At 38.5% G+C, this 21,634-nt stretch overlaps 2 pseudogenes across 2 annotated transcripts in view; both read left to right on the top strand.

Annotated features, from left to right (window-relative positions):
* LOC309628511 (alcohol dehydrogenase 1-like) overlaps positions 1-7,363 on the top strand; it is a 29,413-nt pseudogene extending 22,050 nt beyond the window's left edge. The window contains exons 3-6 of the transcript in view: positions 1,482-1,698; positions 1,871-2,130; positions 2,531-2,666; positions 6,080-7,363. The product of the transcript in view is annotated as an alcohol dehydrogenase 1-like (transcript). The remainder of the gene's footprint in view (positions 1-1,481; positions 1,699-1,870; positions 2,131-2,530; positions 2,667-6,079) is intronic.
* Positions 7,364-10,617: 3,254 nt separating this feature from the next.
* Positions 10,618-21,634, top strand: part of LOC309628576 (riboflavin kinase pseudogene) — a 215,942-nt pseudogene continuing 204,925 nt past the window's right edge. Inside the window, exon 1 of the transcript XR_014249447.1 lies at positions 10,618-16,607. The product of XR_014249447.1 is annotated as a riboflavin kinase pseudogene (transcript). The remainder of the gene's footprint in view (positions 16,608-21,634) is intronic.

Genomic DNA, 21,634 nt, shown 5'->3' with positions numbered 1-21,634 from the left:
ATGGGTAGGGGGCTAGGGAATGCGCAGTCCCCGACATTGCTGGCAGCTCTATCATCTGGTGCACATTGCGTGGGCCAGTCTAGCCAGTGAGCATAATTTGAATGCACAGAGGGTGACTTCTCACCATCTTCTCACAGTGTGGCTTTGAGATAAACTCATTTATTTTATTATCAAAAAAAAAAAAAAAATCAGAAACAATGAATTCCAGAGGGCAGTATTTAAAGTGCTTAAAAGAAAAAAACTGCCAGCCAAAAATCCAACTAAACTATCTTTCAAACGTGAAGGTGAAATACATTCATAGATTTTTAAAAGACTGAGTTAATGTGTTGCTCACAGGCCTGACTTACAAGAAATACTCAAGGCTGAATTACAAGGAGTAATAATATTTCTTGAATGAAAAATTTGAAGTGAAAATTTTTACTTCCCACATGAAATAGTCACTGAATCTAAATTACAAATGTCTTTTTAAAATTATTTATTTATTTGGCTGTGCTGTGTCTTAGTTGTGGCATGCGGGCTGCAGCGTGTGAACTCTTAGTTGCCAGCATGTGGGAGCTAAAAAAGTATGTATGATTAAGAGCTTTTTTTCTACGTATGCTCATGCACACACACACACGTGCACATGATAATCCTTTAAATTGTCAGAAGGAGGCATTATTATTCTAACAACGATTATTTTAACAATGAACATATGTCAGAGATATTTGGTGCACCTTTTATGTATGAAGAAATAGAAGCTTTGGCAAATTAATTATCTTATCTTCAGTTGATTTAGTAACTTAATGGCAGAGTTAGGGTTAAAACACAGGCTTCCTTACCTCAAATTCTGGGCTCTTAATCAATACTATAATATCTCAAAATGAATACTAATTCTAGCATTAACACTAGAGTATTAATTCATTCTTTCAACAAATATTAATTAAGCACATACTAGGTACAACACTCTGCTAAGCTCCTGGGATAGAACACTAACCAAACTAGATAAGCTTCATACCACAAATATTGGTGTCATTCTTAGACTTAGCTTGCTATTACTTTTGAACTTCAATGTTATTAGAGACAAACTTTTAATTTTTATTTTGTATTTTCAAGGTCCATTTGCATTAAAATTGATCTGTTTCTATTCTAAAGCAAAATGATAATTAATTTCAAAAATAATAACTATCATTACAACAAACTGATAATATCTAGTATAAACAATTTCCTATCAATAAATATGGTATTTATCACATTCCATGCCCCCACCCAAGCTGATAATCACTTTCTTTGATCTTCTTTCCTTAGGAGATAAAGTCTTAATGTCCCCTCTTCCAGAGACTGTGGCTCCTGCGGGTGCCTCAAGAGCAATTTATGCTTGAAGGAAAGTTAGCTCCAATTCCCTTGACCTCCTTTCATCTAATTTGCTTTCACTGGTGCACGTATTGACTGGGAGCTAAAATCCTATATTTCTCTCCTTGTCAATTTATATATCTGTGAAGCAGTATTCTTTCTCCAAATGGATTAATGTTAGATGGAACCAGATTTACCTGCAGAGGAAGGCAGATTTATCATCTTTATGGCACTAGCACATTCACTGAATATACTGTTAGGCGTGAAACTGCAGTGGGTAAAATTGATGCTGCTGCTCCCAAGGATAAAGTCTGTATCATAAGCTGTGAGGTGCCTACAGGCTTTGGACCTATGTTTAACACTGCAAAGGTAAGAATATACTTTTGTGTTGTTTTTCCATGACTCTATCAACATTCAGGGAGCCATGAAGTCAGAGAGCTTCTCCTACCGGAGATAAAACCAAAGTGACTTTTTTCTTTCCTATTAACACAGGAGCATCAGCTTTGAATGACTAATAGAAGTTTATCTTCTAAACTTGTAGGTCACCCCCCCTCTCCCTACATGGTCTTTGGACTTGGAGGAATCTATTCAGCCATTGTTATGGCATGCAAAGCCTTGTTGCTTCTGGGATCATAAGAGTTGACATCAATGAGGAGAAATTTCCCCAGGCAAGAGCATTAGGGGGTCACTGATTGTCGCAACCCTCAGAACTTCAAGAAGCCCATCCAGCAGGTAGTGGTGGAAATGATGGGCTCTGGGGTCAACTTTGCCTTTGAGGCCATCAGACTCAGTGATACTAGGGTATGTGGTCTTGGGGCAGAGTGATGGTCAGCTGCCTGACAACCTGTGGGTACACATTAAATTAACTTTATGAGGATATAATATTACTATAATTTTTAACCAGTCTTTTTGAGGACATCTTATGTGCCTTGCACTACGCCAAGATATTTACATACTTTATCCCATTCAATCTTAACATCATTTTATGAATTAAGTACTAACATCCTCATTTCTACACTAGGTAAGACTGAAAAACTTAATTATAATTAATTGCCTAAGATCTCACAGGGGGTGTACCATATGTTCTACTCTATATTATTTTTCTCATATAGCTACCTGGAAAATATTTTTTAGGATTGTGAGTAAGAAGAGGTGTGATTTGGGGCCACTGAGATGCTAATCAGTCTACTTCTGAAATTAGGTCATGGTTTTGGAGTCATGCCATCTGAGCTATGGAGTACACATGATTATTGGAGTAGCACTGTCAAATGCACAACTCTCCTTTGACCCAATGCTGATTTTCTCTGGGAGAACCATAAAAGGTGATGTCATGGGAGGTAGGTCTCTGACTTCACATTATCTTTTCCAGAAATGTGGATACCTTGCATTCTCCTTGGCAAGAAATGGAGGGGTGAAAAGGTAGGAAAAATATTCCTCCATGAAAGGAAATAGAAGACAATGTGTTAAACTAAAGAAGCATAACTTTACCTTCCCCACAGGTATTTACCTGTCCTGTGGAAACAAAAATAGATTAATATCCTGACATTATTAATAAGATATAGAACAGTCACATTTCAGTGTTCTCATTGGCACCCAGACATTCCATAATTGGGAAGTCATCTTACTTCTCTGGGCCACTCCCCAGCAAAGGATAAGACCAGAAGACAATCTCACTGTATTGACCTGCAATTCTCACCTTAACTGTCTCCCTAATTTGCTATTTAAGAACAAAACAGACAATTCTAATGTGTTGTGTTATTTGAATTTCTCTTCTCCAAACAACACCTCCAAATCTCTCTCTCACCACCCCTCACACCCACAGCCAGTATGCTTCCAGACCAGCTCTGTCCAAGAGAATTTTCTGCGATGATGAAAATGTTCTATAGCTTATTGTCCAACTCAGTAGCCATAAGCCATATATAGCTATTGAAAACTTGAAGTATGGCTAGTGTAGCTGGAAAACTCGCTTTTTAATTATACTTAATTTCAAGTAATTTAAATTTAAATAGGCACATACGGCTAGCGGCACAGTTGAGAGTATCTTGTTCTCTGGTTTTTGCTCAGATGCTTGGATAAGATTAATTTGAGGAAACTGGCATAAAGCTTAAACACATGGGCTTTGCTTTCAGATCACTTACTAGACATGCGACCTTAGCAAGTTTTGTTTTCTTTTTTTAACGTCTTTATTGGAGTATAATTGCTTTACAATGGTGTGTTAGTTTCTGCTTTGTAACAAAGTGAATCAGCTATACATATACATATATCCCCATATCTCCTCCCTCTTGCGTCTCCCTCCCACCCTCCCTATCCCACCCATCTAGGTGGACACAAAGCACCGAGCTGGTCTCCCTGTGCTATGCAGCTGCTTCCCACTAGCTATCTATTTTACATTTGGTAGTGTATACATAAGTCCATGCCACTCTCTCACTTCGTCCCAGCTTACCCTTCCCCCTCCCCATGTCCTCAAGTCCATTCTCTACGTCTGCGTCTTTATTCCTGTCCTGCCCCTAGGTTCTTCATAACCATTTTTTTAGCCAGTTTTTTAAACTCCTTAATTGCCAGTCCCATCATCTGAAAAATAGGGTAAATATAGTAGTTCTTTTCTTACCTAGTGTAGTGAGAACTAAAGGAGAAAATGCAGGTAAAGCACTTGGCAAACAAGCTGACACGTTAGGCACAAAATTAAGGTTTAATTGTAGCAGAAACAAAAATGATAACAGTAGCTTAATGGCGCAGACAAAAGTTGAGGAGAAAGGCACATATATTGCAAAAGATAAGTGAAGGATTTCTTGCTGCTTTAAGATATCTGGGTGCTCTTTTATTTCTTCATTGGTGCGGTTTTCCATGAGTTGATTAAATGTAAATAAAATTGTATAAGTACTTCAATGTCAAATACTAGAGAAAACTTTACCATTGACCAACCTCCCATCATGAAAGTTTCTTTTTCCAGAAACTCTAGATGTCTGAATTTCCAATTTGAATAAAAACCTAATTTAAAAATTAAACCATTTCAAAAGTGATGAGGCTGGTGCTTGGAATGACTAAGCATAATTGACACTGATATTTCTTCTCAGCACTAACCCTTTGCTTCATTGAAGGAATTTATTCACATTTTCTAACATTCCTCATGTATCTGCCATGTCTCCATCCTCTCTCACTATATGCAACACACTGAAGAAAATCACCCTTAATAAGATTCTTGTTTTGGATGGAAAAATCTGTGATGGGTTTTTCCTATCGTTCAATTCCATGCTGACAAGTTTCTAAGTTACTCAAAATCTTGCATAACAATTACATAATATTCAAATATTTTAGTAAAAATTGTCCTATTAGGCAAAATAAAATATTTGAGGCCAAGGCTCTGATAAAGTGTACTAGCTGTCTTTTATAAAAAGAAGTCAACCCTTTTTTTTTTTTTTTTTTACCATATCCTAACATTTCAAAATAGCCTTAAATGCAATTTTACATAACACTTATAAAGAACATAATGTTGTAGAAACACAACCCTGCTAGGAATATAAAGACCTGGGTTCTAGGTTCAGCACTTCCACTTTCTAGATGTGCCATCAGTGTCTTAAGATGTACCCAGGATTTGATTTAGTCAGATATGGTACGATGACAGACACAGAGACAACTGCCTTGAAAGAAGAGTTTATTACCCACAGTTCCCCCAAAAGAAGGGAGCATGCCACGCCATGCAGGACCATATGGGGAAGCCCAGGGTCAGTCAGGAGGCAGAAAGAGCTAAGGAAAAGCATGGGCCAGAGCCTTTATTGTGGTTTTCAGGAAAAGGAACAGGCAAGGTGGGGTAGGCAAGCTAAGTGAGTTTCAATGGGTTCTGGGCCATAGGGGTGGTCCCAGTTATCTGGTAACTGGCCCTGGGGTGATTTAGGGCAGGAGGATAGTGTCCCAGAATGTTGGCACCAACAAAAGGAGGTGGATGGGGGATATGGATTCGAGATTGGTTGGCTTGCATATCAAAGATGTACTGAAGCAAGCTGTTTGCTATCTCTGGAAATTAGCTAACCCTGGGAGAGGCAGTCCCTCGCTGGGTCCACAAGGTCCCAAGATATCAAAGTATTCTAAAATATATTTTAAAAAAAGAAAAACATAATAAATACAATCAGTAAAAAATATTTAACCTCTCCGAACATCAGTCCCCTCAAAGTTAGAAAAATAGGGAAAATAATGCCTGCTTCTGCCTTACTCACCGTGATCAACTAGTAAATGGGATATAGGCAGGATGCCACCAGCATCTTCTGCAACTACTCTACTACACTACTCTCAAAACACTATTAAAGTACAGAATTTTATTTCTGAGGTTGAAATGTTAGGTTTGCGAAGGAGATGTATCTAGAGCCTCAGAGAGGCTTGGTACATGGTAACTCAAATCATACCAGCTGGAGGGTAAGCTGTTACAGGAAATCACTGGTGCCCTGAGCACAAAGGAGAACTGCGGGCTGATGGTCTGCGATCATGGCAGTACTGGATCCACTCCAACAGCCCACTATAGCCCATGTAGGGCTCAGCTACCATACTGGTAATCTTAGTACTACTGAGCAGTAACTGGATTCTGCTATGAATTAAATTAGCTTGCTTTTGATGATTACGAAAGGAGTCAAAAAGTAAATGGTTTACTATCCCCCATGAATGCTTTTGCCAATTTTCTACATAAACAGTTCATTTGATTCTTTGTCTAGTTTTGATTTTTTTTCACAAGTCTTGTTATTATTGACCTCTCCTTCTACAGAGTTTAAAACCAGAGACTTTATTCCTAAACTGTTAACTGACTACTTGTAAAAAAAATTAACATAGATCTACTTATAACCCATAAGTTGCCTTTATTTATTTTTGGCTGCACTGGGTCTTCATTGCTGCGCGCGGGCTTTCTCTAGTTGCGGCGAGCGGGGGCTACTCTTCGTTGTGGTGTGCGGGCTTCTCATTGCGGTGGCTTCTCTTGTTGCAGAGCATGGGCTCTAGGCGCACGGGCTCAGTAGTTGTGGCATGCAGGCTCAGTAGCTGTGGCTCGTGGGCTCTAGAGCGCAGGCTCAGTAGTTGTGGTACACGGGCTTAGTTGCTCCGCGGAATGTGGGATCTTCCCGGACCAGGACTTGAACCTGTGTCTCTTGCATTGGCAGGCAGATTCTTAACCACTGCGCCACCAGGGAAGTCCCCCCATAAGTTGCCTTTTGAAAGAAATCAATAAGGCATTTGAATTGCTCCAAGATGGAAATTGGTATTTGTGTGTATGTGTGTTTGTGTAATGTGAGGTATCTTATGCATATGACTCTTACACCCAAGATTTTATGAGAAGTGAGAGGTCTCAGATCAAGTATAAAAGAGGGTGGCTGTGGGAAACCGTTTAGAGAATGGCAATAAAAGAGCTTTAAGTCAGTTGTGAAGAGCCCTTTTAAGCAGTCACTGTGTGACCCCAGATGGCTACCTTTGCCCATGTCATCACTGTCCTCATCTATTAAATGGGGATAATGATACCTCTTTTCTTGAGAAACAGGTATGAAGATCAAATGTGAAAATAAAAGGAAAGACCAATGAAACAAAAAAATACTACAGAATTATGTTATAATAAAATTTTCATTGTGATTTGTTTGAGTACTGATATATATGACCAATAAATTAAATTAAATTGGTAATTAAATTAAATTATAGTACAACTTAATTAGCAACCAACTATAACACAATTCTGAAATGACCTAACTTCCTCCAGAAAATTATTTATTTATTTACAAGGTACAATTTGTGCTGCTTTTATGGGTTTATTTTCAATCAACAGTTTACTGTTTGATATTTCAGAAATATTTCTCTTCAGCATACATTCATTAAACATTTAATAACAACATTGTGCTAGACACACTGGAAAAGCAGAGTTGAATGAAATCCAGAAGACTACAGATTCAAGGCATAGAGACCTCATTTCTGACTGGAAGACTGGGGGAGCCCTCGGGGAGCAGGTCAGCCCTAAGCTGAGCCTTGGGAGCTTACAGAACTACAACATGAACAACAGGGTAAAAGACACTGTAGAAATTGGAACTGTGTGTAAGAACCCATAAAAGAGAGAACAAAACTTGCATATGGTAAGCAGCAAATAATTCCATTTGCAAGGGCCAGATTGTGTTTGTGTAGAGTACTGAGTGAGTTTAAAGGTCTTGATTGCAAAATATTTTCTATGTAAACAAGTAAGAGTGCAAGAATTTTTACATCTAAAGAGAACTGGGTTTTCCTAGGATATTATCTTGCATTTCCTGGGCCTTACTATATGATATTTCTATGCAGTCCCACCTAGTAGTGATTGACATAAATCAACAATAATTTTGGCTGAAATTATTAAAGTGCACTTTGTAGCTTGACTGAAATCAGTCAAGCCACAAAGCATCTCAAAAATACAGGTGTTGGAGTGTTTGACCTTGAAGACACTTTCTAGCTCTATGAGTCCGCCCATGCTTCTATGTATATTGAGTTCAGAGCTGATGAGACTATGGTTATGGGTTCTGAAACAATGTGACCCAAATACTTTTTATAGAACTCTGAAACTGACCCTGAAGTAGCTCTCCTTTAAAAATCTTCAGCTAAATATTTCACTCCTATCTCCCGGCAGTATTTAAATAAATGTATCCTATTTTGTCACCAGCAGTAAGAGAGTACCAAAATCCATCCATCACTAGCCTAGAAAAACAATAGACAGTTCCCACATTATTGACTGTGGATTGAAGCTTCACATTCATAGGAAAAGATAAGCATGCTGAGAATTTAGAACTTAGATTCTTCTCCACTGAAGCATGAGGTTAACGCAATGTTTCATACAATGGTGTATGAGAGAAAATCTAAACTGAAAATTAAATAACACATTGATTTTCAAGCATTTTAAATTTATGTTCTCAAAATATTTCAAGCATTTTAAATTTATGTTCTCAAAATATTTAAAGACCATGGTCACCAAATCGTGGGTGAAAATGCAGGTGAATCTAGTTTCCTGAGGAGATGGGGTAGGCATTGATGCTAATTTGATGGAGAACATGCATTTATTGCTAAATAGCCACTTTTGCAGAGTTTACAAGCACATAAAAAGATCAGAAAAGTTGCCACTTCTGCTCTTCACATTTACTATGACTAACAGGTAGTGACTATAAATAAGCCCCAGATATTAATTTAATATAGTCATCTTCCCTACCTTGAAACCTAATTTCAGAATTTGACCCTAGAAACAGGCAGTTTTTTCCAACTTATTCACAAAGTCCTCAAGCAATTTACATTACTGAATTGGAATAGGAGGAAATGTTACTTCTCTTTAAATTTACTTTAGTGGAGTTGGCTTGATAATTATCTATGATTTAGCAACATTAGACTTTGGTACCAAAGGTTAAAATAAATAACATTACTCTTTGTAATATTAACAGTGTATGTAGTAATAGAACAAAATAGTATGTAGTAATACAACAAAACGGAGTGCAAAGAAACTGAGATGAACTTTCAAGAGAAAAATAAAATGCAGACCAAGCTTCTGGGTTTATACAGATTCCTGGGATAGAATATTATTAACCCTTCCCAACCCCACTAACAGAAGCCATTCGTAGAAACCTTTCTGCAAAGGGACTTATTGAACTTAGCTTTGATAGGGTATGGGCAGATGTAATTTCTGAGGTCATTTGGCTGTCACCTTCATTTTATGGGGAAGAAAATCAAGACCCAGGGAAGTGCAGTGTAGTGACTTACCAGGATCACATAGCCAATTGCCAGCTGAGTAAATTTTGTATTCTTACCACTCCTTTCTCTACATGAATCTTCCATGTTACTCTCACATCTTTCATTTCACTCCTTGCGCACAGTGCCTCAATTACACTGAGCTTCTTTCAGGCTTCTCCCAGTCCCTGCCCCTCAAAAGATACCAGGCTCCCTTGTCTCTGAGCCTTCACACATGTAGTTCCTTGTTCTGAAACCCATCCATGCCCGAACCCCATCCCCACCAAACTCCATGTTCCTTAACTCCCAGCCATTGTCCAAATCACATTATAGCAGGGCCCTCGAGCTCCCAGAAATCTAGGTTACATATACTTCCTCTCTGTTCCTATTGCATCCTCTACTCCCCCCATTGTAACATGTCAAACACTATACTGTAATTGTCTGATTAATTGTTTGCACTATTAGACTGTGAACTCTTTGAATATCACATCCATCATCATTACCACAGCATCAAATGCAATGCCTGAAATATGGGATTGGCTCAGTAAAAAAAAAAAAAAAAAAAAAAGCTGTTTAAATAAATGAATAAATAAGAACATGTGTTAATGAACCAAGGTACTACAAATGCATTTAGAACAATGGAATTCGAATACTGCACACATCTAGGGTACCTGCCACTATACAATGTAAAATGCTTATTATTCTTCCTAACAGAGAACTGTTTTACAGCTATTGAAAGTGGTTGTGTAGCACCACAGGAGATGAGGGATGAAGCTAAGAAGCTGACATCTGAAGTGGAATACTATAATGATTCTCATGTAGCCATTCACAATTAGAAAATAGATGCTGTGGGAATCCTCCCTTTCCCATCATACCAGCTCATGGGCAGCTACAAGGTGATTAAACGTCATGGAGTGAACAGTAAAAAATCAGATTTGTAGTTACTAGAGGTAGGGGTTGGGAGGGGGTGAGTTAGATGAAGGTAGTCAAAAGGTACAAACTTCCAGTTATAAGATATATAAGTACTAGGGATATAATGCACACATGATAAATATAATTAAAACCGCTGTACATTATATATGAAAGATGTTAAAAGAGTAAATCCTAGGGGGCAGAGTCAAGATGGCAGTGTGGGAGGACTCGGAGTTTGCATCTCCCCACAACTAGGGCTCCTGCAGGATGCTGATGGGGGACCTCAACGCCCAAGGAGATGGGAGGAACCCCAAAGCAAACTGGTAGGATGTGTGGTGACTGAGTGGGGGAGGAGAAATGGAGGCCGAACAGGACTGGCGCCCCTGAGGGGTGTGGCTGAGAGGGGTGAGGGGTTCCCATGCCTGGAGGGACGCTCGGGGGCTCGGATCGTGGAGTGTGTGCCCAGTGTATCCCCTGCCCAATCGGCGGGGGATGTCTGCAGGCTCTCGGGCAGGGTCCTACGCCCTCAGAGGCCCCCTCCAGGCCGCACTGGTCTTGGGGGCATGGGAGGGAGGCTGGGGGAGAACAGGAGAGGCAGGCGGGAGGGGCCATCCAGGACCAGAGGAGCAGGGGAAGGAGCAGAGGGCGTTGGCACCACGCACTAGAGCCCAGGAAACCTACTGAGCTCCCAGGCCAGTCCCCTGCCCTCCACAGCCCCCTCCAGGCTGCGTGGGTCCTGGGGGCATAGGAGGGAGGCCAGGGGAAAGTACGAGAGGCAGTCAGGAGGGGCCCTCCAGGACCGGAGGAGCGGGAGAGGAGTGGAGGATGTTTGCCTCACCCACTCGAGCCCGGGAAAACTGCTGAGCTCCCTGGTGGGGTCCCCCGTCCTCTGAGACCAGAGGTGGGAGGCACGACTGGGCCCCTTCTGTTCCATTGAGCCGAGGCCCCACACCCCATGCCCCCAGGGCCTTTTCCAGCCCTGTGGGTCCTAAGCATAGGCCCCGCCCACCATCCAAACCCCACCCCTGCTTAGGCCCCACCCTCCCCAGCCAAGGCCTTTCCACCTTTTTTTTTTTTTCTCCTCTTTTTTACTATTGTGGTTCTGTTTTACCTTCTGGTTATTGTTTCATCTATATATATATTTTTTCTTTCTAACATATCTGTTTGTTTCCTAGTCTAATTTTATTTTTTACTTTGTTATTGTTCTCCTTTTTTTTTTTTTTTTTGCCACCCTGTGCAGCTTGCAGGATCTTGGTTCATGAGCCGGGGGTCAGCTGAAGCTCCTGTGGTGGGAGCTCCAAGTCCGAACCACTGGACTAACAGAGAACCTCAGACTCCTGGAAATATTCATCGGAGTGAGGTCTCCCGGAGGTCCTCATCTCAGCACCAAGACTCAGCTCTACCCAACAGCCTACAAACTCCAGTGTTGGAAGCCTCAGGCCAAACAACCAGTAAGATAGGAACACAATCTCACTCATAAAAAAAAAAAAAAAAAATGAGATGGCAAAAAACTATGTCACAGATGAAGGAGCAAGGTAAAAACCTACAAGACCAAATAAATGAAGAAGAAATAGGCAATCTACCTGAAAAAAGAATTCAGAGTAATGATAGTAAAGGTGATCCAGAATCTTGAAAATAGAATGGAGGCACGGATTGAGAAAATACAAGAAATGTTTAACAAAGATCTAGAAGAACGAAAGAACAAACAGAGATGAACAACACAATAACTGAAATGAAAAATACACTAGAAGGAATCAGTAACAGAATAACTGAGGCAGAAGAACAAATAAGTGAGCTGGAAGACAAAATAGTGGAAATAACTGCCAAGGAGCAGAATAAAGAAAGAAGAATGAAAAGAATTGAAGACAATCTCAGAGACCTCTGGGACAACACTAAATGCACCAACATTCGAATTATAGGGGCCCCAGAAGAAGAAGAGAAAAAGAAAGGGTCTGACAAAATATTTGAAGAGATTATAGTCGAAAACTTCCCTAACATGGGAAAGGAAATAGTCAATCAAGTCCAGGAAGCATAGAGAGTCCCATACAGGATAAACCCTAGGAGAAACACACCAAGACACATATTAATCAAACTAACAAAAATTAAATTCAAAGAAAAAGTATTAAAAGCAGCAAGGGAAAAGCAACAAATAACATACAAAGGAATCTCCATGAGGTTATCAGCTGATTTTTCAGCAGAAACTCTGCAGGCCACAAGGGAGTGGCAGATATACTTAAAGTGATGAAAGAGAAAAACCTACAACCAAGATTACTCTGCCCAGCAAGGATCTCATTCAGATTCCACAGAGATATCAAAAGCTTTTCAAACAAGCAAAAGCTAAGAGAATTCAGCACCACCAAACCAGCTTTACAACAAATGCTAAAGGAACTCCTCTAGGAAGGAAACACAAGAGACGAAAAAGACCCACAAAAACAAACCCAAAACAATTAAGAAAATGGTAATAGGAACATACATATTGGTAATAACCTTGAATATAAATGGATTAAATGCCCCAACCAGAAGACAAAGACTGGCTGAATGGATACAAAAACAAGACCCATTTATATGCTGTCTACAAGAGACCCACTTCAGATCTAGGGACACATGCAGACTGAAACTGAAGGGCTGGAAAAAGATATTCCATGCAAATGGAAATCAAAAGAAAGCTGGAGTAACAATTCTCATATCAGATAAAATTGACTTTAAAGACTGTTACAAGAGGTAAGGAAGGACACTACATAATGATCAAGGGATCAATCCAAGAAGACATAACAATTATAAATGTTTATGTAACCAACATAGGAGCACCTCAATACATAAGGCAAATGCTAACAGCCATGAAAGGGGAAATCAACAGTAACACAATAGTAGGGGACTTTAACACCCCCTTACATCAATAGACAGATCATCCAAACAGAAAATAAATGAGGAAACACAAGGTTTAAATGACACAATAGACCAGAGAGATTTAATTGATATTTATAGAATATTCCACCTGAAAGTGGCAGAATACACTTTCTTCTCAACTGCACATGGAACATTCTCCAGGACAGATCACATCTTGGGTCACAAATCAAACCTTGGAAAATTTAAGAAAATTGAAATCATATCAAGCATCTTTTCTGACCACAATGCTATGAGATTGGAAGTCAATTACAGGGGAAAAAACTGTAAAAACCACAAATACATGGAGGCTAAACAGTGCACTACTAAATAACCAAGAGATCACTGAAAAAATCAAAGAAGAAATTAAAAAATACATAGAAACACGCACTTCCGCGGTCGCCGGCATTCCGGACCCCAGATGCAGCATCTGAGTCACCCGGCACCTTCTGTTTGGTCAGTGGCGTGCGGGTCTCACCGTGGTGTGTCGTCCACGCCGCTAGGCCTGTTGTACGCCCGTGCGCTTGCCCGGCCGGCCGGCCTGCGGAGCTCCTGCCTGTGTCCCCCGGCTGGTCCAGGGGGTCCGGGCACCGCCTCGACGGCGGCTCCGCGGGACGCGCGGACTGGACCGCAGCCCGCACCCCGAGCGGACAGCGTCATGAGGCACCTGCGGTATTTCTGCCACGGCCAGGTGGTGCGGGGCTTTGGTCGCGGCTCCAAGCAGCTGGGCATCCCTACAGCTAACTTTCCTGAACAAGTAGTAGATAATCTTCCAGCTGACTTATCCACTGCCATATATTATGGTTGGGCCAGTGTTGGAAGTGGAGAAGTCCATAAGATGGTGGTGAGCATAGGATGGAACCCGTACTACAAGAATACAAAAAAGTCCATGGAAACTCATATCATGCATGCATACTTTCAAAGAGGACTTCTATAGGGAAATTCTCAATGTGGCCATCGTTGGCTACCTCAGACCAGAAAAGAACTTTGATTCTTTAGAGTCACTTATTTCAGCAATTCAAGGTGATATTGAGGAAGCTAAGAAACGACTAGATTTACCAGAACATTTGAAACTCAAAGAAGACAATTTCTTCCAGGTTCCTAAAAGCAAAATAATGAATGGCCACTGATGGAAAAGCACCTTATTTATTCATTCACTGTTTTCTAATATTTTACTGCTCATAACTCTACAGTCTCATCTTGGTTATATTTTTAAAATCAAACATTTTCCTACAGCTGTGAATTAAACAGTACAATGTAGCTAACCATATTATGTTCCAACTGTTCAATTAAACCCATCATGTTACAGTACTAAAAAGGTTCATTTTAAAAATCAAGATTCTTTTTATGTAATATGTTGATTAAAATGTACGACTAGAAAGGTCTTAAGTGTTTAATAATGGAAATGAAATATATATAAATATGGGTAACAGGCAAGTCACTATTTTGAGATGAGAACTATAATTCTCATGGTAAAATTCTAGCATGCATGTACCTGTATAGCATGCTCTGCTAATCAGAAGGCTTATAAAAGTAACTATATTAAGCAGACCTAATATTAGGTTTATTACAAACCTAAGGGGAAAAATCCAGACTTCGTATTTTGGTATTTTGTGCATTTATATATTATTATAGAAATGAAGACTTGTGAAATTTCATTTTAGATAGTCACTTCCTTTAAGGGCTCAAATCACTGTACTGTGTTCCATTTTTGTTACAGCTGCCTCAGTTCTAATTGGTCTAGACTCTCTCTCCCTATTACTTTTTTGTTTTTATTTTAAAACAGTAAAATGAGTGTTTTTCGAATCTCTAGCTCTCATTTTTGTGTTGTATAACACTTCTCTCTTTTTAAGAGTAGATATTCTTCAACATTTTTCTTAACCTTTGTTTCCTGTAAACAATTGTCAGTGTCAGTTCTTCCATTTAGAATATCCAACTCTACATTTACAAAATGTAGAGTTTCATCTGCATCTGTATCTGCCATCCCATCCCTTCACTATATGAACAGTGATTAAGTGCATATCTCTTGCATTTTAGAAAAGACACCCAAAAGTTCATCCGTAGGTTTCCTCAAAGTTTAAACGAACACCTAGCATTTCATTTATATATACCAGTTTCTTAAACAACACAAAATACTTGTTTCTCCCCCTAGGGAAACTATTTAAGAGCCAACTAAACTATGAAATACAAAGTTATTTGTTTTTAATGTGATTATATGTTCCTGACCAAATGCAAACTGTTGTAGTTGTGTGTGCACAATGTAAATTAACACTAAAGAGTGCTATCTAGAAGATAATTTTAAAGATAACTTATTATAAAACCATTTTCCCCTAATCTGCATAAATGAGAGAACTGATTTTAACAAAACTGTTTATAATATTTAGAAGAACATCTAAAGCTAATGTTGGAGAAGGGGGAAGCAGGAATAAATTCAGTTGGATTGTTTTGACTTTTTGGTGTATGAATTTATGGCAAACAATGTAGTATGTGTCTTTTTCATTTCTTCTTTATACAAATACTTAGAAAATGTAATTTAATGTTAGAAATCCTATACTTGAAAAAAGCCTCAAGTATCAGTGGTTCTATGAAACAAAGTTAAAAACAAACATGGAGGGCTTCACTGGTGGTGCAGTGGTTGAGAATCTGCCTGCCAATGCAGGGGACACGGGTTCGAGCCCTGGTCTGGGAAGATCCCACATGCCGCGGAGCAACTAGGCCCGTGAGCCACAACTACTGAGCCTGCGCGTCTGGAGTCCGTGCTCTGCAACAAGAGAGGCCGCGATAGTGAGAGGCCCGTGCACCACGATGAAGAGTGGCCCCCGCTTGCCGCAACTAGAGAAAGCCCTCGTACAGAAACGAAGACCCAACACAGCCAAAAATCAATAAATAAATTTTTAAAAAACAAACAAACATGGAAAGTGTAAAAAAGATTTGTGTTTGTCTGAGTAGCTTGTGACTGATTGTGTCCTCATTAAGTGTGAAAATTCTTTGATATTGTCACCTTACATTTTGTTAAATAACTATTGCTTTTGAAAAGCCTATTGTGGTGGTTTAGGAGTTAGTTAATAGTGTCTACATTTTTTTAAGTTTTATATTAAGTATTTATATATTATAAGAAATTGCAGTAGGGCCATTTTCGATTAGTCAGTGTTTTCAGGCCTTGAAATAAATCTTGACCAAGTGAAAAAAACAAAAATACATAGAAACAAATGACAATAAAAACATGATGACCCAAAACCTATGGGACATGGCAAAAGCAGTTCTAAGAGGGAAGTTTATAGCAATTCAATCTCACCTCAAGAAACAAGAAAAGTCTAAAATAAACAATCTAACCCTACATCTAAAGCAACTAGAGAAAGAAGAACAAAGAAAACCCAAAGTCAGTAGAAGCAAAGAAATCATAAAGATCAGAGCAGAAATAAAGAAATAGTGGCTGTATCAATTTACATTCCCACCAACAGTGCAAGAGGGTTCCCTTTTCTCCACACCCTCTCCAGCATTTGTTGTTTGTAGATTTTCTGATGATGCCCATTCTAAGCAGTGTGAGGTGATACCTCATGGTAGTTTTGATTTGCATTTCTCTAATAATTAGTAATGTTGGGCAGCTTTTCATATGCCTCTTGGCCATCTGTATGTCTTCGCTGGAGAAATGTCTATTTAGATCTTCCCCCCATTTTTGATTGCGTTGTTTGTTTTTTTAATATTGAGCTGCATGAGCTGTTTATATATTTTGGAAATTAATCCTTTGTCCGTTGATTCATTTGCAAATATTTTCTCCCATTCTGAGGGTTGTCTTTTTGTCTTATTTATAGTTTCCTTTGCTGTGCAAAAGCTTTTAAGTTTTATTAGGTCCCATTTGTTTATTTTTGTTTTTATTTCCATTTCTCTAGGAGGTGGGTCAAAAAGGATCTTGTGGTGATTTATGTCCAAGAGTGCCCTTCCTATGTTTTCCTCTAAGAGTTTTATAGTGTCTGGTCTTACATTTACGTCTTTAATCCATTTTGAGTTTATTGTTGTGTATGGTGTTAGGAAGTGTTCTAATTTCATTCTTTTACATGTAGCTGTCCAGTTTTCCCAGCACCACTTATTGAAGAGACTGTCTTTTCTCCATTGTATATACTTGCCTCCTTTGTCATAGATTAGTTGACAATAAGTGCGTGGGTTTATCTCTGGGTTTTCTATCCTGTTCCATTGATCTATATTTCTGTTTTTGTGACAGTACCATATAGTCTTGATTACTGTAGCTTTGTAGTATAGTCTGAAGTCAGGTAGTCTGATTCCTCCAGCTCCGTTTTTTTTCCCTCAAGATTTCTTTGGCAATTTGGGGTCTTTTGTGTTTCCATACAAATTTTAAGATTTTTTGTTCTAATTCTGTAAAAAATGCCATTGGTAATTTGATAGGGATTGTACTGAATCTGTAGATTGCTTTGGGTAGTATAGTCATTTTCACAATATTGATTCTTCCAATCCAAGAACATGGTATATCTCTCCATCCGTTTGTGTCATCTTTGATTTCTTTCATCAGTGTCTTATAGTTTTCTAAGTACAGGTCTTCTACCTCCTTAGTTAGGTTTATTCCTAGGTATTTTATTCTTTTTGTTGCGATGGTAAATGTGACTGTTTCCTTAATTTCTCTTTCTGATCTTTCATTGTAAGTGTATAGGAATGCAAGAGATTTCTGTGTATTAATTTTGTATCCTGCAACTTTACCAAATTCATTGATTAGCTCTAGTAGAGGGAACCCTCTTGCATTGTTGGTGGGAATGTAAATTGATACAACCACTATGGAGAACAGTATGGAGGGTCCTTAAAAAACTGAAAATAGAATTACCATATGACCCAGCAATCCCACTACTGGGCGTATACCCAGAGAAAACCATAATTCAAAAAGACACATGCATGACAATGTTCATTGCAGCACTGTTTACAATAGCCAGGTCATGGAAGCAACCTAAATGCCCATCAACAGATGCATGGATAAAGAAGACGTGGTACATATATACAAAGGACTATTACTCAGCCATAAAAAAGGAATGAAATTGGGTCATTTGTAGAGACGTGGATGGACCTAGAGACCGTCATACAGAGTGAAGTCAGAAAGAGAAAAACAAATATCGTATATTAATGCATATATGTGGAATCTAGAAAAATGGTACAGATGAACCAATATGCAGGGCAGAAATAGAGACACAGATGTAGAGACCAAACGTACGGACACCAAAGGGGGAAAGTGGGGGTGGTGGGATAGTAGGGGGATGAATAGGAAGATTGGGATTGACATATATAGTCTAAGATGTATAAAATAGATAACTAATAAGAACCTGCTGTATAAAAAATAAAATACTATAAAATTCAAAAAATAAGACCTATCTGATAAAGGACTTATCCAAAATACATAAAAACCTCTTAAATCTCAACAATAAGAAAACACTCTATTAAAAAGTCGGCCAAATACTTAACAGACACCTCACCAAAGAAGATATACAAATAGCAAATAAAGCTATAAAAATATGTTTGACATCACATGTCATTAGAGAATTGCAAATTAAAACAACGAGATGGCACTACACACCTACTAGCAGAGCAAAAATCCTAAACACTCACACACCAAATGTTGGCAGGGATGTGGAGCAACAGGAACTCTCACTCATTGCTGTTAGGAAAGCAAAATGGTGCAGCCACTTTGGAAGTTATTTTTGTGATTTCTTAAAAAAACTAAACATACTCTAACTACATAATTCAGAAACTATGCTCCCTGGAACTTACCCAAAAGAACTGAAAACTGTTCATACAAAATATCCACACAAAAACCTGCACATGAATGTTTATAACAGCTTTTTTCATAACTGCGAAAACTTAGAAGCAACCAAGATGTCCTTCAGTAAGTGAATGGATACACCAAACTTTGGTACATACAAACAATGGAGTATTATTCAGTGCTGAAAAGAAATGAGCTTTCCAGCCATGAAAAGACATGGAGGAAATTTAAATGGATATTTCTAAGTGAAAGAAGGCAATCTGAAAAGGCTACACAGGGGCTTCCCTGGTGGTGCAGTGGTTGAGAATCCTCCTGCCAGTGCAGGGGACACGGGTTCGAGCCCTGGTCTGGGAGGATCCCACATGCCGCGGAGCAACTGGGCCCATGAGCCACAACTACTGAGCCTGCGTGTCTGGAGCTTGTGCTCCACAACAAGAGAGGCCGCGATAGTGAGAGGCCTGCGCACCGCGATTAAGAGTGGCCCCCGCTCGCCACAACTAGAGAAAGCCCTCACACAGAAACGAAGACCCAACACAGCCAATAAATTAATTAATTAATTAATTAATTTTTTTTTTTTTTTTTTAAAAAGGCTACACACTGTATGATTCCAACTATATGACATTCAGGAAGAGACAAATCTATGGAAACAACAAAAGGAGCAGTGGTTATAAGGGGTTAATGGGGCAGGGGAGGGATAAATAGGCAGACTACAGAGGATTTTTAGGACAATGAATCTATTCTGTATGATATTATAATGGGTACATGTTATTATACATTTGTCAAACCCACAGAATGTACAATGCCAAGAGTGAACCCTAATATAAATTAATGATTTGGGGTGATAATGTTATGTCAATATATGTTCATTGACTGTAACAAATGTACCACTGTAGTACAGATGCTCATAGTGGGGGAGTATGTACATGTGTGGGAATGGGCGTATATGAGAATTCATTGTACTTTCCAAACAATTTTGCTGTGAACATAAAACTGCTATAAAAAATAAAGTTAATTTAAAAAATTTTAAAAGAAGAAATAATGAAATAGAAAAGAAGAAAACATTAGCAAAGATCAATAAAACTAAAAGCTGCTTCTTTGAGAAATAAACAAAATTGATAAACCCTTAGCCAGACTCATCAAGAAAAAAAAGGACAGGACACAAATTGATAAAATTAGAAATGAAAAAGGAGAAATCACAACTGACGCCGCAGAAATACAAAGGATTATAAGAGACTACTACAAAAAACTATATGACAATAAAATGGACAACCATGGAGAAATGGACAAATTCTTGGAAAGGTACACTTTTCCAAAACTGAACCAGGAAGATTTAGAAAATATAAACAGACCTATCAAAAGTAATGAAATTCAAACTACAATTAAAAATCTTCCTACAAACAAAAGTCCAGGACCAGATGGCTTCACAGGCGAATTCTATCAAACATTTAGAGAAGAGCTAATACTGATCCTTCTCAAACTCTTCCAAAAAATTAGAGAGGGAGGAACATTGCCAAATTCATTCTATGACGCCACCATCACTCTGATACCAAAACCAGAAAAAGATATCACAAAAAAGAAAATTACAGACCAATACCACTGATGAACATCAATGCAAAAATCCTGAACTAAATACTAGCAAACAGAATCCAACAACATATTAAAAGGATAATACACCATGATCAAGTGGGATTTATTCCAGGAATGCAAGGATTCTTCAATATACACAAATCAATCAATGTGATACACCATATTAACAAATTAAAAACTGTATATCATCTCAATAGATGCAGGAAAAGCTTTTGACAAAATTCAACACCCATTTATGATAAAAACTCTCCAGAAAATGGGCATAGAGGGAAACTACCTCAACATAATAAACGACATATATGACAAACCCACAGCAAACATCATACTCAACGGTGAAAAACTGAAAGCATTTCCACTAAGATCAGGAACACGACAAGGAAGTCCACTCTCACCACTCTTATTCAACATAGTTTTGGAAGTCCTAGCCATGGCAATCAGAGAAGAAAAAGAAATAAAAGGAATACAAATTGGAAAAGAAGAACTAAAACTGTCAATGTTTGCAGGTGACATGAGACTATACATAGAAAATCCTAAAGATGCTATCAGAAAACTACTAGAACTAACCAATGAATTTGGTAAGGTTGCAGGATACAAAATTAATGGACAGAAATCTCTGGCATTCCTATACACTAACAACGAAAAATCAGAAAGAGAAATTAAGGAAACAATCCCATTTACCATCACAACAAAAAGAATAAAATATCTAGGAATAAACCTACTTAAGGAGGTAAAAGACCTGTACTTAGAAAACTGTAAGACACTGATGAAAGAAGTCAAAGATGACACAAACAGATGGAGAGATATACCATGTTCTTGGACTGGAAGAATCAATATTGTGAAAATGACTATACTACCCAAAGCAATCTACAGATTCAGTGTAATCCCTATCAAACTACCAATGGCATTATTCACAGAATTAGAACAAAAAATTTTACAATTCGTATGGAAACACAAAAGACCCTGAATAGCCAAACCAATCTTGAGGAAAAAAAACAGAGCTGGAGGAATCAGGCTCCCTGACTTCAAACTATACTACAAAGCTATAGTAATCAAGACAGTATCGTACTGTCACAAAAACAGAAATATAGATCAATAGTACAGGATAGAAAGCCCAGAGATAAATCCACGCACATATGGTCATCTAATTTACGACAAAGGAGGTAAGAACATACAGTGGAGAAAAGACAGCCTCTTCAATAAGTGGTGCTGGGAAAACTGGACAGCTACATGTAAAAGAATGAAATTAAAACATTCCCTAACACCATACACAAAAATAAACTCAAAATGGATTAAAGACCTAAATGTAAGGCCAGACCCTATAAAACTCTTAGAGGAAAACATAGGAAAAACACTCTTTTACATAAAACATGGCAAGATCTTTTTTGACCCACCTCTTACAGTAATGAAAAGAAAAAGAGAAAGAAACAAATTGGACCTAATTAATCTTCAAAGCTTTTGCACAGCAAAGGA

The sequence above is a fragment of the Balaenoptera borealis genome, assembly GCF_965194805.1.
Source record: "Balaenoptera borealis genome assembly, chromosome: 4".
Taxonomy (NCBI): domain Eukaryota; kingdom Metazoa; phylum Chordata; class Mammalia; order Artiodactyla; family Balaenopteridae; genus Balaenoptera; species Balaenoptera borealis.
The sequence above is the reverse complement of the archived record's forward strand: the minus strand, read 5'-3'. Positions and strand labels throughout refer to the sequence as shown.